A 13,711-nucleotide genomic window follows, 5' to 3' on the forward strand; every position below is an offset into this window, starting at 1 on the left:
CTGCAGACATAATTTTGGACAGTGTTTCTCTAACCCACAGTTTGCAATTGGCTAAAATGTCCCTCATCACAACAAATCCAGAATGCACATGCACAGAGTGTAACGTGACCCTGTGCAACGAACCAGGGGCCCCGAGTGGGCCTGTGCTCCCTGAGTCCTTGCCATGACACTCTTCAAACATTGGTATTGTTGGCTCTTTTCTTGCCATCAGCTAAGCTTCAGAAGAGCTGAAACTGGGCTGTAGCAGATTCTTGTATGCCCAAGAATCTTTGCCTGGCCCAGAGGAATGATGCAAGAGAGAATTTGGGTGCATGAGACCCTCAGACAAGTTCAGGCTGCAACCAAGTGTGAGAACATGTTTGCCCGCTGGGCAAGTTGGTATCTGAGAAAGGGTTCAGACTCCCACTCCATTAGGAATTTAGACCTGGAGTTTACAGCCTGTGGCTCATGAACTGTTTTTGACTTAAAGCCTACAGAACGCAATGAAAAAAGGAAAAAGGCAGCCTCCTGCTGCTAAGCTTATACTTGCTCCACAAAGCTGTTGTCAGCCTGGGAAGATTTGCAGGGCTCTAAAAAGAAAACCATGAGGAAAATACCCCTGATTTGTGAGCCCTACTTTTCAGCAGAGATTGAAATATAAATAGTGCAGTTAGTCACAAGAAGATACTTGAACTACATTCAGGGAGTTGTGAGAATGATGATTTAAGTACCTGTGAGGAAAGATCCTTTAGGTGAAACATATTAAATTCAATAGGAACAAGTTTAGGCCCAAAACTGGAGAAGATTAAAGAAACTATGAGTATTCTAATACAAATCCTGTGAAATAATATATTTATCTATTAATCAAAGAAATGTGAAGATTTTTGGAAAAGATAATTTTAAATTAACAAAAGCCTTAAATACCCCAAACCTAATCAAATGGGAGGAAAAATATAGTTGTTTTTTATTGCAAATGACCAATGTTAAATATGCAATGCGCCCTGGTTTTACATACACTACAGCATGTTTTTTTTTCAGATGAAAACAGATTTTTGCTCTATTATGGTACATATTTTTAGCAGTAATTTTGGGAGATTTATGAGGAATCATAATGAACATAATTAAAATAATCCAATTATCCTGGATGTGCAATTTTGCCAGTTCTGATCTGTGTTTCATTCTCTGATGCATCAGCATTTGAATACAAAAGGTTAAATTAGACCCCACAAGATTATTTATATGTATATTTGCCAAAGCAAAAAATAGAGCTTTCTAAAGTGCTTTGAAGTGCATTATGTCATTTAAACCTTCATAATGTGCATAATAAATGTGCATATTACAGATGAGTCAATCACCATATTTTTCCAGAGATAAAAAGAGCGGTCAGGGGAAAATTGGGGCACAGACTATACAAAAGTTTAATGTTCCTCAAAATCTGAAGAACTTTTGTATTACTCATGAGGTGTCTTTAGTTTGCAGTTGGCCTCTTTTTTTTTTTGTCAGAAGTGGCAAATATGCTTACTGATAAAATCAAATCAATCTCAATTCTCAACAGTCTGTATTCAAGAACTCCATAAGAAATTTGTGAAGACTTTCTTTCATAGAACACTCAATAATGAACTTCACATGAATCTTTTGTACTAACTTTAGTCTTAATTACTTTCCAGTTGGGATTTACTGGTGCATTAAATTTCTCTATATTGAAGGAAAAAAGACTAAAATCCGTGGCCCATATCCTATAACTGAAAAAGCAATGATGGATTTTTTAATACTTGTAGATTTGAAGAATTTTTCTTTTTCACTTATACAATTAAATACCTTAGATAATTTCTCATTATTCTGGAGTACAGCAAATTTTCTGTTTAAAATACTACCTAAAAAATACAAGGAAGTTGCTGGCTAATTACAGGAGGAAGTGAAAATTATTTGTCTAGTTCAAAATGCTGTAACTGCGATTTCCATGGGCACAGATTATTATGAAATAGAAACCAGCAAATAATACATAAATATAAAGCATTTTTCCATCAAGTACTCCAGGAGATTGGTACTCCAGGCATGTTCTCAGCACTGGTGATGTCGCGCCTGGAGTACTGTGCCCAGTTTTGGGCTCCCCAGTCCAAGAGAGATACAGACATCCTGTAGAGAGCCCAACAAAAAATCAAAGATATGGGACTGGAATAACTCCTCCATGAGCAAGTGCTGCGAGGGTTGGAACTGTTCAGCCTGGAGATGAGAAGGCTCAGGGGAACCTTATCAATGTATTTAAGTATCTGATGAGAGGGTGCAAAGGGGACAGAGACAGGCTCTCTTCAGTGGTGCCCAGAGACAAGACAGGAGGCAATGGGCACACACTGAACACAGGAGGAGCCATCCAAACATCAGGAAACACCTTTTCACTGTGAGACGCTCACGCTCTCTGGAAAAGTTTGCCCAGACAGGTTGTCAAGTCTTCCTCTTTGGAGAGAGTCAAAAGCCAGCCCTGGACAGGTCACACTAGGAGGCCTTGCTTGAGGAGGGCGTTGGACCAGCTGACCTCCAAAGGTCTCTTCTAACCTTAACCATTCTATGAATTGTTGAAAAAAATCAAGCTTACACAATTTTTCAATTTTTCTTGTGTAGTTTCAGAGAGCTGGGCTGTTTATTTTGGTTTTGGTTTTGGTGGGGATTTTAAAATTGGTTTTGGGTGTTTTTTTGTTTGTTTGTTTGTTTTTTGTTAGATGAGTGGATACAGTTCTCACCTTTCTACATCCTAGTATGCAATCTGCCCATGAGTGTGTTGAACTTAAATCAGGAAGATGAAATCTTTGTAAAGGGATGGGCACACCAGGTTTTCTTCTATTGTACTTTCTTAAAGCTGTCTTAAGCCTCCTCTTGGAGAAAACAAAAAGTTTCAAGATCCCAGCAAAAACTATATACGAGAAACACAGGGACAAAAAAGACAGAAGACTCTAGAATTACAAATAGAAACTAAGGCTGTGGATGCCTTTCAGAAGTGGAGGGCAAAAGGGCTAAATACAGGGCTAAAGGAGAGAGGCAAATTTGGTAAGTATACATGTACTGATCTACCAATCTATTCTATGTTAATTTGGTCAGATTAAATTTAATACTGCTTTTTTCTTCTTGTGTGTGTGCAGTTGAACATCACTGGTCTCTTTTACTTAATTTCATCTGGTTTTTGTTGGGTTTTTTAAATTATTTGTGTAGATTGTAAAGTCAGGCATTAATATAAAGACTAGAAGCAGAATAGGTCAGAATAGGTATACGTCAGGAGATCGATCTGTTCTTATAAAATATATTGTATTATGCTATTTTTACTCTTAAGATAACAGTATCTATAACAATTAGGAATGTTTTTTAATTATTTGTTATTTGGAAAGGATGAAAAATGAGCATTTTTTACAGAGTTTAATGAATCACATTATACATTTTCCACCATGTCACAGTAAATGCATGGTCCTACTGGGGTCTTTTATTAGCAGACTGTAGAACATATTTTAAAACTTTATCATTATAACTAGTATTTAAAAAATATTAGTTATATTACATAAGTGGTTACTAGTTATACTACATGAGTGGTTAATAGTTATATTACATGAATGGATTCCCATAGGTTATATCACCACAATGCTGTTACTACAACGAGGTTTTCCATATGCTTCCTTTCTCCCTATTCTCAGTAGTTGTGTGCACTAGCTTTCTTTCTCTGAGGGGAAAAATATGATTTTTAAATTATTTTTATTGTTCACATGTTTGTGTTAGACCAAAGGCAAGTGGAAAGAAAGTCTGCACTGAAGAGGTTGCTATTTTTATATATACCTCTGACCCAAGTTTTTATTCAATTTCCTGTTGTGCTAAATACTGAAACAGACACAGAACATAACTTATTTTACTCTTTAAGCTTATATGTAGGTACAATTTTTTCCTGCACACACAGAACACAGTGGCATTTTTCTGACCAATTCCTAATAAATGGAACTGAAAGCAGGTCAATAATTTGTCATTTTATTCATTTTGCTGTAATGTCCCCTCTTCATCATGAGGGTGCTGTAGCCATGAAGCTTCGCTTGCATTCTGATAATTGTCCCTTAAAGTCAGGAGGTCATGAAATCACACCTAGCAAACTTGCACAACCACAGCATCTTAAAGGATGCACAGTGGTATAAATAGATAAGCCAATGTATGTAGCGTATAAATACCAACAGTGCTGTGGTATAAATACCACTGCTACATGAACCAGTACTAGTTGGTAGCAATGTACAGAGTGCCACAGGACATTTAGAGGTGTATAGAGATGGCATGAAGTTTTCCAGCAGCCAGTGAACAAGGAGACATTCCAGTGGCCTGTGGATGTAACTCATTTTTTGACAGACTTACTAAGAGTTGTGATTATCATTCTATTTAGGGTAGTGCATGTTGTTCACATGAAAAAATTCAAATATTCAGCAGTGTTCTCAATTATTGACAAAGGTGTCATTTTAGAGTGGATAGAGGTTTCCCCAGAGAAAAATGCAGAATTTTTTTCCTTGGGTAGATTCAGGAAATTTTTGTTCCCACGAAATAATTTAATCCCCATTTTCAAAACCCACTATTTCAAATCTGGGAGGTACTACTATGACATTTGGCAGGAGTAGAAACTAATGACCCCTTGAGATCCATTCTGACCTACTGTTTCACAATTCTTTTGTATGTCTATTACTCTTTTGATTGAATTGGATGCTCAGTTTTTGAAGCTCCTTTGGATAGATTCCACTTAAGGAATCAGTGTCAGGATACCAGCTTTAGGCCAGCTTGAAAAATCCTGTTGAGACAAGAAGCTTATGTTTTAGTGGCCTTGCCTTGTGTACATTTCACATACTTTCCATATAATCCCATATTTTGGTAAATTCTGTCTCAGATGAAATATTTACTATATGACTCAGAAAAAATGTTTGAGAAGAGTTTCATCTTGCAACAGTAGCTCACACTGCCTTAAAATATCTTGTGTTGTGGGGCCTTGAATTTTTTCTGGTTTTAATTTTCTTCTGTAATTATTGATATGTAATTTATCTATCAGAAATTTCATGGAACTGGTTTATTTGTGTTTCTTTGAAATGACGAAGAAGGGTTACGTAAATTTTATCAGTTTATTTTTATATTTCCCTTTTTGCTCTAGGGTGGTGGCTTGAAAACATCTGAACATGTAATCCCTTGAGATCAAGCTCTCTATTATCAGGCAATATTTTTTTAAGTAGAAGTGTCTGTTCTGAGAGAAATAGGTTGCAGTTAATTTATATTCTCAGTTACAGATGAAATTATTGAATACTGGCTCGTGATAGCTACCTCAGGTGAGAGTAGAATCTGCTCTGCCTAAAATTAATTAATTCTTGTGTGTGGTTCAGCACTGCAATAGCCATGCTCTTTTTTTTCATTTAAATCCTCTGCACATAGGATTTCATAAGGCTACCAGGAGCAGGCATCAGAAGGATCTCCACAGTACCCTAATTTGACAGTGCAATCCATGAGTCCTTGAAGCTGCACATTCCTGCAGTTCTGTGATGTGCTGGAAGCACAGATCGTGATGTTCCACGGAAATACCACTGTGTTGCTGGAAGCACATGAAAATGCACAGTGATTACATAAAAGGTACCACATCATTCCTGTTAATTGATTACTTTGATTTATTCCTCTTTCTCGACTGATAAAATTCATGGTGATATTTCTGAATGTAAAGCATATCCTATAAGGAGATTTATTTAAAGGGTGACTGTTTCACTAGCATTTTAGTTGATTCAAAAATTATGTAGTATATTAAGATATGAGTGCCAGTAAAATTCCTCATTCAACTTCAAACACATGACATACCATGTGCATAAAATACTACACTAGATTCTAAACTTGACATGTAAGAGAACTTCAACACTCAAATATTTGCATACTTAGATGAGATAATTAGTGTTTTCATGTCACTTTGCTGAAGTCTGATAATGAACGTCAAAAAGTTGCTACATAAGCAGCAGAACTAGTAATTTGTTTGTGTCATCTGTTTCCTTAATGCAGATGGAAAGCTCTTCAATAATGCTTTCATAGGATCTGTTCTCTCTATTACTGGCCTACTTCTGTAAAGTTTGTAGATATGTAATGTCTTTACAATGTCTTTACCTCCTGTTAGTTTTGTTAGAAATCAGCTTGGAGAAGGTATTAGGACAGTGTGATGAATTTAGTCTTGGTTTCTCAGGAAATTATACTAAATTACTGTGCTTTTTTACCATTTTAATATAGTGCACAAGCAGCACTCTATGAACAGATGTTGCTTCTTCTTTAGCTAAAATCAGTACATTGTACTATTAAAAATACATAGGTAAGATATATGACATAACAATATTGAAGTGTTTTTCCACTTTGGAAGTGATCTTTTTGTTTGCTGAAGTGCTTTATAAATTCATGTTACCTCTTATCTGCGTTGTCCAGCTGCCAGTTTGCCACTAATTTTCCAGAACAGCAGCATCTCTATTGTTTTGCTCTGAGAATGGAGATGAAGAAATCATGAGTCTGCCTTCCAAAATTTCAAGGAAAAGATAGTACGTTGTCTAAACTTCTTCCTTGCAGCTTTTCTAGTAGGAGTTATGAGGGTTTTATTGAGTAAACAGCAGCAAGGCAGATTGCATTACAGTGTTGAACACATGTTCTTTCATTAAGAGAAGAAAGGCTGAGAAGGACTAACACTAAGAAAGGCTGAGGTACTCACATGTCTTGACATTTCCATGTTTTATAGAAAACTTCTGGCACCTTATGCTGTACATTATATGGAAAGAAGAAGAATATAGGTTGGGAAACAATTTTTGCTAGGCATATTTCAGTAATGTTAGTAAAATATGAATTAGAGTTAGTACAGGGTAAAGACTAAATTGAGAGTTTTTCAAAGATCTCTGATTTAAAGTAAGATTGAATACAACATTAAATAATAAAGAAGTTTTGTTCAAGGAAGTATCCATTAATCCAAATAAAAAGACTTGAACTTGAGTAAGTGCAATTTTTAGAACTAACTAAAAAGACTGATTAAGAAAAGAATCTAAAAAGATTCATTAAGATTTCAGAAAATTTCACAGTAATATCCTTTCCTTGTGGCCTTCTCAATATAAGTTAGAGATGCTAGAGGTAGATAAGTGGCTTAAAGTATTTTAACAGTAAACAACAAGTCAGTTTGGAAATTATTTTATCTAAACTAGATACCCATTCAACTTTAGACAAAACTATGCCTGATAGCTGGAGTCACAGCTGATATAGTGAGATATAATCCTAATTTGCTTCTCTTCAGATAAAACTCCAGATCAGATTGTAAAGTTCAAGGCATTTTCTGTTACCACCCCAATTTTATTCATTGCCTGGAGGTTTTAATACTTTATTTGTAGATTAAATACAAGTTGAATCTGAATGTTATTTTATTAAGTGGAGAGACATTATTTTAAATGAGTCATAGATGAAAACTGTATATCAGGAGTCCAAGTACTAATTAAAAAGAATATGCCAGATTCAGTGGCATAAAAATACCATCATGATGAACAATTATTATAGGATAAGATCCTTTTTTGGCAGAAGATACATTCCTTGGATTTTCGTGTCATTGCCTAAAGCAGTAAGAGCTGCCATGGTTAGTGACTGGCAATTTAATCCCAAATTTCAGGAGGCTTGCCAGACAGAAATTTTAAAACTTCAGGATTCAGAGACTTTGTGTTACATGTGCTTGTAAATTAAAACAGTTGGAGTCTTTTACCAAGTCTTACTTGTAGAAAGTTCAGGAAAAGGCAAGATCATTTGTTTGCCCTATAAGTTAGGATGGTAAAACTATAATTTTGAAAAGAAAATCCTTTAATGAATATTTATCATCATTCTCCCCCCCACCCCTGACCCCAAAATTGCTTCAACATTCCTGAGCACCAAACATCTCCCTTATTTTAGGAGATGATCATATTTTAATGTGAAAACAACTCGAGGAAGAGAGAACAGTACATTCTAGGAAGTGTGTCAAATTCAGTTCCAGTCAACAATTTAAACTGTGACAGTCTTATACTGCAGTTCTTAAAACAGGTGCTTCTTAGTGCAAGTTATTTCCTGTTAGACTATGGAGTGGGATTTCTCAATAATTTTCTGCATAGTTGTGAGTTGCATCATTGAATTAGCCTGCCATGTTTTACTAAAGGCTTTTTAGTGATGCCTAGCTCCTAATTCTGGAGCCATCAAATATTTGAATTACTATAGATATGCCAGATTTTTTTGAAGGATGAAGTTCTTTTTCCATTAATGGCAAATCTTACCTTCATGAGATAAAAACCACAGTGTCTCTACCAACAGTAGTAAAGGTCATTACAGGCTACTGGGTTAAATAGAGGATGAAAAGTGCAGTCCAAGACCAAATATTTTGCAGCTGAATATTGTTCAATAAGTATCTGAGTGTCTACTATTTAGACTGTTTTACTATGTAGAGAGCATCCATTTTTCAGATTATAACTAGTGCAGTCAGTAATCCAGATAGCGATTTAAATTCTCACTTAACCTTTCCTTCTCAGGCATTTGAAAATACTTGTATGCTCTTAAAAAAATTCTTATTCTGATGAGGACATAAAAGTTACAGTGTTATTTCCTTTGAGATTAAGTGAAAGGACAAATGGTGACCTCAGCCTGCTAAGATCTAGGATGTTGTGGGAGTTAAGGCAGCTCACCTGAACTAATAAAAAACTTAGTTTTTGCACCTTTCCTAGGATCAATTTTGATAACAGCACTGATGGGTTGCCATTTAGACAGCACACCTGTAGGTAGCTTAACTCTGGGAGCTCAGCAGTAGTGGTAGAGTGAAGGACATTTCTACCATGAACAAGCAGTCTGACATTAAGACAAGAAAGCTCTCTTTTCTGTAAGGACCTCAGGGTCTCACCAGTGCACATGAGCTGGCAGTGTGCTTTACAGCAGAGTACTCACAGGAGGGGAAATAGGAGAGCAAGGGAAGTGATTTATTTCAGGATTTAATTTTCTCACTTTTTCTGTCAGAGAAAGGAGGTACCCTAGCATCATATAGTATAAGGATAGGTTACTGATTTGATCTCACATCTATTTGAGATACAAGTTGTCCAAAAATATGTGGGACTTCTTAAATTATTATATCATGAATGTTAGCTTCTTCAGAGGATGCAGATAAAATCCAGTGTTGCAGAGTGTACAAATCCAGTCTCTAATAATTTTGTCAATGGAAAATCCCAAAGGTTACTACTTCTATACAGATTACAAGAATCAACAGTTTTTCCTTTTGAATTGATGGCAAAACTGCCTGAAAATTTTCAAGTGACTCAAACCCAAGTAAATGAGTCTTGAAATCAGCTGGGCCATGGCACACTGTGATACATTTATCAAAGAATATACAGATTTCACATTCTCCCCATAGTTAGTTCTAACAGCCATCTACTCTAACTTGTTTAAACCACCTCAAAATTTCCAATCAGATAATGTGGCAAACTACTAAGGAACAAAAATGAAGTAAAAAGATGTGATTAACATTTAGCACCTGAGATAATTTGAGAGTGAAAACAAAAGCTATCTTTGGGCTAAAGATAAGTTATCCAACACTGACAGATGCATTTTTTCAAAAATTAAATGTGATCGCATTTTGACACATTCATATGTCTTCTACTGTAATAATGGACAGAAAGGTTTGAGGTTCGTGGGCATTATACTCCTTCCACAAAGAGATGTAGAGATGGTAGTGCTTAAAAAACTCCAGTGCTGAAGTCTCTTTATCTTTAGGGAGAGCTTTCCTTTATGTGAAGAAAAACAACCCCAAAAACTTACAAAGGACCTCAGGCCTCACTTATGCTCTTCAGTGGAGATGAAATGACAACCTACTACCTGTCCCTCTGTCTGGGGACAGATTAATACTGCCATTAGCAGTTTGCCATAGACAATGGTCTGCCAAAGTCTTAAGAATGAGAGCTTTTTTGTTCTGTGAAGAGCCTGGTTTTCCTAACAGGAAGAGAGATTATTGACGTTCCATGCTAAAATCTCTGTTTGACAGAAGTTGTATGCTACAATCAGTACTTTGAATTGGGACAAAGAACTTTAAAGTCTTGGCCAGTTAATGAAATTTGAATTATCTGCTTTGAATATGCATTTGAATGTGATATGTTCTAAGGTTTCATGTCCTCTTGGCATTTGCTCACAGCTAGTCAGATCTCTTGTTTTTTTCTTTTCTGAAATTCTTTTTGAATTTGTTCATGGTTATACTGTGTTGAAATTGACGCCTCTTTCAGTTGGGAATGCAAAAGCAGAAGGAATGCCTTGTATCTTTTCTGAAGAAACAAGTAAGAATTTCACAACTTGGCCCAGAGATTGGTCTGCATCCTGGGGACTTACGGTAAAAAAAAAAGCTTAAATGTCATGGGAAGCTTTTCCTCATTATTTGAATCTCTTTTTTTAACCAGAAATATGTATGTCCTAACATCTGTAGCATAAAATTTTCTGTTGTTTTTTTTTTTTTTAAACTTCCTGTATGGTTTGCATGTATTTGTAGGAAATTTCAAAGGCTTTTTTTAGTGTCAGTTACTCTAGCATACATTTTATAAAATAATTTTCCATCACTGAAATTTACAAAAAAAATTTTATGTGTTACAACTATAATCAGGGTGAAATAAAGATGTACCATTTTGTTTTCCATAACTAACTATTACTCTATATCATATAAAAAAACCAAACCCAGGAGAAAGAAACATTCTGATTATGAAGCTTCAGTGATTTAGTCTGCAAATGTCTTAAAAATTCTGTTTTCTGGGATGTGGTTACAGGTGCTGGAGGAGCTGACATTTGTCTGGGTCTGATTTCTGCAAAGGAAGCCTTTTGCTTGCAGAGGCAGGACTGCCAGGTCTCAAAGGCAATGCTGCCACTAATAAAACCAAAAGTGTGCAAAAATATTCTGCCTATGAGAGAGAAACCCAAGAAATGGGAACAACTGTAGAGAAAATGGCTACCAGCTACAAAAGATGAAAGACACTTCAACCAACCTGTGCCAGAAAATGAGAAAGAAACTTGCTATTAGACACAGGATGGGCAAATCAGAAGGAAATGCATGATTCCAGCATAGACTTTAGACATGTCTTACAAATTTTGGTCAGTTCTAATTGTTATTTAAGAGTAGATATTTTCCACCTACTCGTTTCTTTTCCATTTTTTTTCAAATTGACCTTTATCCAGTTTTCTCCAACTCACACTCCCATTTTAGGCAGGTCTGAAGATCAAAGGTTTTGTCTTTAAAGAGAGACAATTCTTGCTATGCTGGTGAAGTCCCAGTCATTTCTCAGTCTTGTCAATAGTTTTGCAATACACCGATAAAATTAGCTAATCAATGGAAAGCACATATAGTGGATGTGCTTCATAAAGTCTGTGGGATTAGACATAACCAGGCAGTTCTGTCCAGTAGTATCTAAGGTGATGCAATACACTCACTGAAGAGGAATCAAGTGTGGTTGAGCAAGTTCTGAGTGAATCAAAAGAATCTTTCCTTGATTTGGCCAGAAGAAAATCTGATTGAACAAACACAGCTGGATTTTAGATTCATGGCTGTACCTCCCCAACATCCCCATACATAGAGAAAAAAAGAGGTGATAATTGGCATGGCTGGCAATATTGTGGGATGGCTTCCGAAGGATCAGCTAATCAGCTACTCATTGAGGTTATCTGTCCACTGATCTCCTGCTGACAGGCAGTAAAAATCATGGCTGCCAAATACTTTTAAAGCGCAGATTTCTCTCAGGATGCCAAGCCTGCAAGGCCTGTTATTTTGATGTAGTTTGCCTGGATGTAGAAGGCCTGATTTGGAAATCATTTCTCTTTGACAGATGTTGTTTTTGCCTTTGGCTTCATAGGAAAGTGAAGCAAGTAATAAACATAATAAAGTCACAGAACTTAGAGGTAAGCTTTCAAAGTAGTCCAAGAAAAATATTGTTTATATAAAATAATTCTTAACCGAAACCAGGACTGGCTCTGGACAAATACATAATTATAAACCATGGCATTCTCTTCTGACTGAACACCATATGATTTTATATTTACTTCCCATACATTTTGGGAAAGACAACATGCCGGTTTTTGAACAGTGACTATTTTAAATCCAACACAGTTTTTAAGGTATATTTCATGGTCACTTCTGACTAGAAGTAGCTCCTGCTTCTGGAGTATTTGAGAAACAGAGGTAGACTACAGACGTTGCAATGTTTTCTAAAATCTTGGGAGTGTCTTTGAGCATTTCTATCACAGCTTTGTTTTACAGGTTTGAGACTTCTAAATCCTCTCTCTGTGTGCCATATTGTACTGTGCCATATTGTACTGGGTTTTTATGGCCAGGTTTTGGTAGTGGTGGGGATTACAAGGGTGGCTTCTGTGAGAAGCTGACAGAAGCTTCCTCCATGTCCAGTAGAGCAGATGCCAGCTGGCTCCAAGATGGACACACCAGTGCCCAAGGCTGAGCCCATCAGGGACAGTGGTAGTGCCTCCAGGATAACACAGTTAAGAGAGGGGAAAAAATTACTGCACAATAGCAATTGTGGGCAGAGAACAGAGGGGTGTGAACATGTGAGACAAGCAGCTCCACAGACACCAAGGTAGAGCAGAAGCGCAGGAGATGCTGCAGGCACCAGAGCTGAAATTCTCCTCCAGCCCATGGTGCAAACCAGGATGAAGCAGCTGTGCCCCTGCAGTCCATGGAGGACCACAGGGGAGCAGAGATCCACCTGCAACCTGTGGAGGAGACCGAGGCCGTAGCAGGTGGAAGCCTGAAGGAGGCTCTGATCCCGTGGGAAGCGCACACTGGAGTTGTGAACCTGTGGAGAGAGGAGTCCACATGGGAACAGGTTTGCTGGCAGGACTGGAAATTCCATAGGGGCCCCACACTGGAACAGCCTGTCCTTGAAGGGCTGACTCCTGAGGAGAGAGACCCACACTGAAGCAGTTCATGAAGAACTGCAGCCTATGGAAGAACTCATGTTAGAGAAGTTTGGGGAGGACTGTCTCCTCTGGGAAGGACCCTGCTCTGGAGCATAGAAGTGTGTGAGGAGTACCCCCTAAAGAATAAGGAGCATTAGAGACAGTGTCTGATGAACTGACCACAGCCCCATCCCCTATCCCCCCATACTGCTGGAGAGGAAGGAGGTAGAGAAGACTGGATTGAAGCTGAGCCCAGGAAAAAGGAATGGGCATGGAAGATTTTATTTTATTTCTCATTACTCTGATTTGATTGGCAATAAATGAAGTTTCCTGTGTTGAATCTGTTTTGCTCCTCATGGTATTTGGTGAGTGATCTTTCCCTGTCCTTGTCTCAACCCAGAGGCCTTTTGTTGTATTTTCTCTCCCCTGTCCAGCTGAGGAGGAGAGTGATAGACCACTTTGTTGGACACCTGGCATCTGGCCAGGGTCTAACCACCACAAATATCTAGGAACTTGATTGTTAGGTATTTTTCTGTTTGGAGTGCCAGGATTAGAATTTAATGTAAACTCTGCAGATTACAAAGATTGGCTCATTTTATTTGCTACATTTGAGCAGCTTAATGTCATGGGGTTTGGTTGGTTTTTCTTTGTAATTTTCTTTTGCTCCTTTATACTTAATCTGACCTAATTTTTAAAACTCTTTTGCACAAGCCAATTCAAGCAATGTGACATAAAAGCATAAACTCTTCTGAAACCGTGGGTCATTCGAAACAAGTGATTGCTTCTGCCTCTA

The 13,711-nt window shown here is 37.3% G+C and overlaps 1 long non-coding RNA gene across 2 annotated transcripts in view; it reads left to right on the forward strand.

Moving 5' to 3' along the window:
* LOC121674047 overlaps positions 1–13,258 on the forward strand; it is a 34,431-nt gene extending 21,173 nt beyond the window's left edge. For both annotated transcript variants that reach the window (XR_006019422.1, XR_006019423.1), the window contains 2 exons: positions 5,407–5,601; positions 10,785–13,258. This is a non-coding gene — a long non-coding RNA (uncharacterized LOC121674047). The remainder of the gene's footprint in view (positions 1–5,406; positions 5,602–10,784) is intronic.
* Positions 13,259–13,711: the final 453 nt, after the last annotated feature.

This window comes from Corvus kubaryi, unplaced genomic scaffold (genome assembly GCF_017639235.1).
Source record: "Corvus kubaryi isolate FWS band 111438036 unplaced genomic scaffold, C.kubaryi_AGA036_p1.0 66, whole genome shotgun sequence".
In the NCBI taxonomy this organism is placed as follows: Eukaryota; Metazoa; Chordata; class Aves; order Passeriformes; family Corvidae; genus Corvus; species Corvus kubaryi.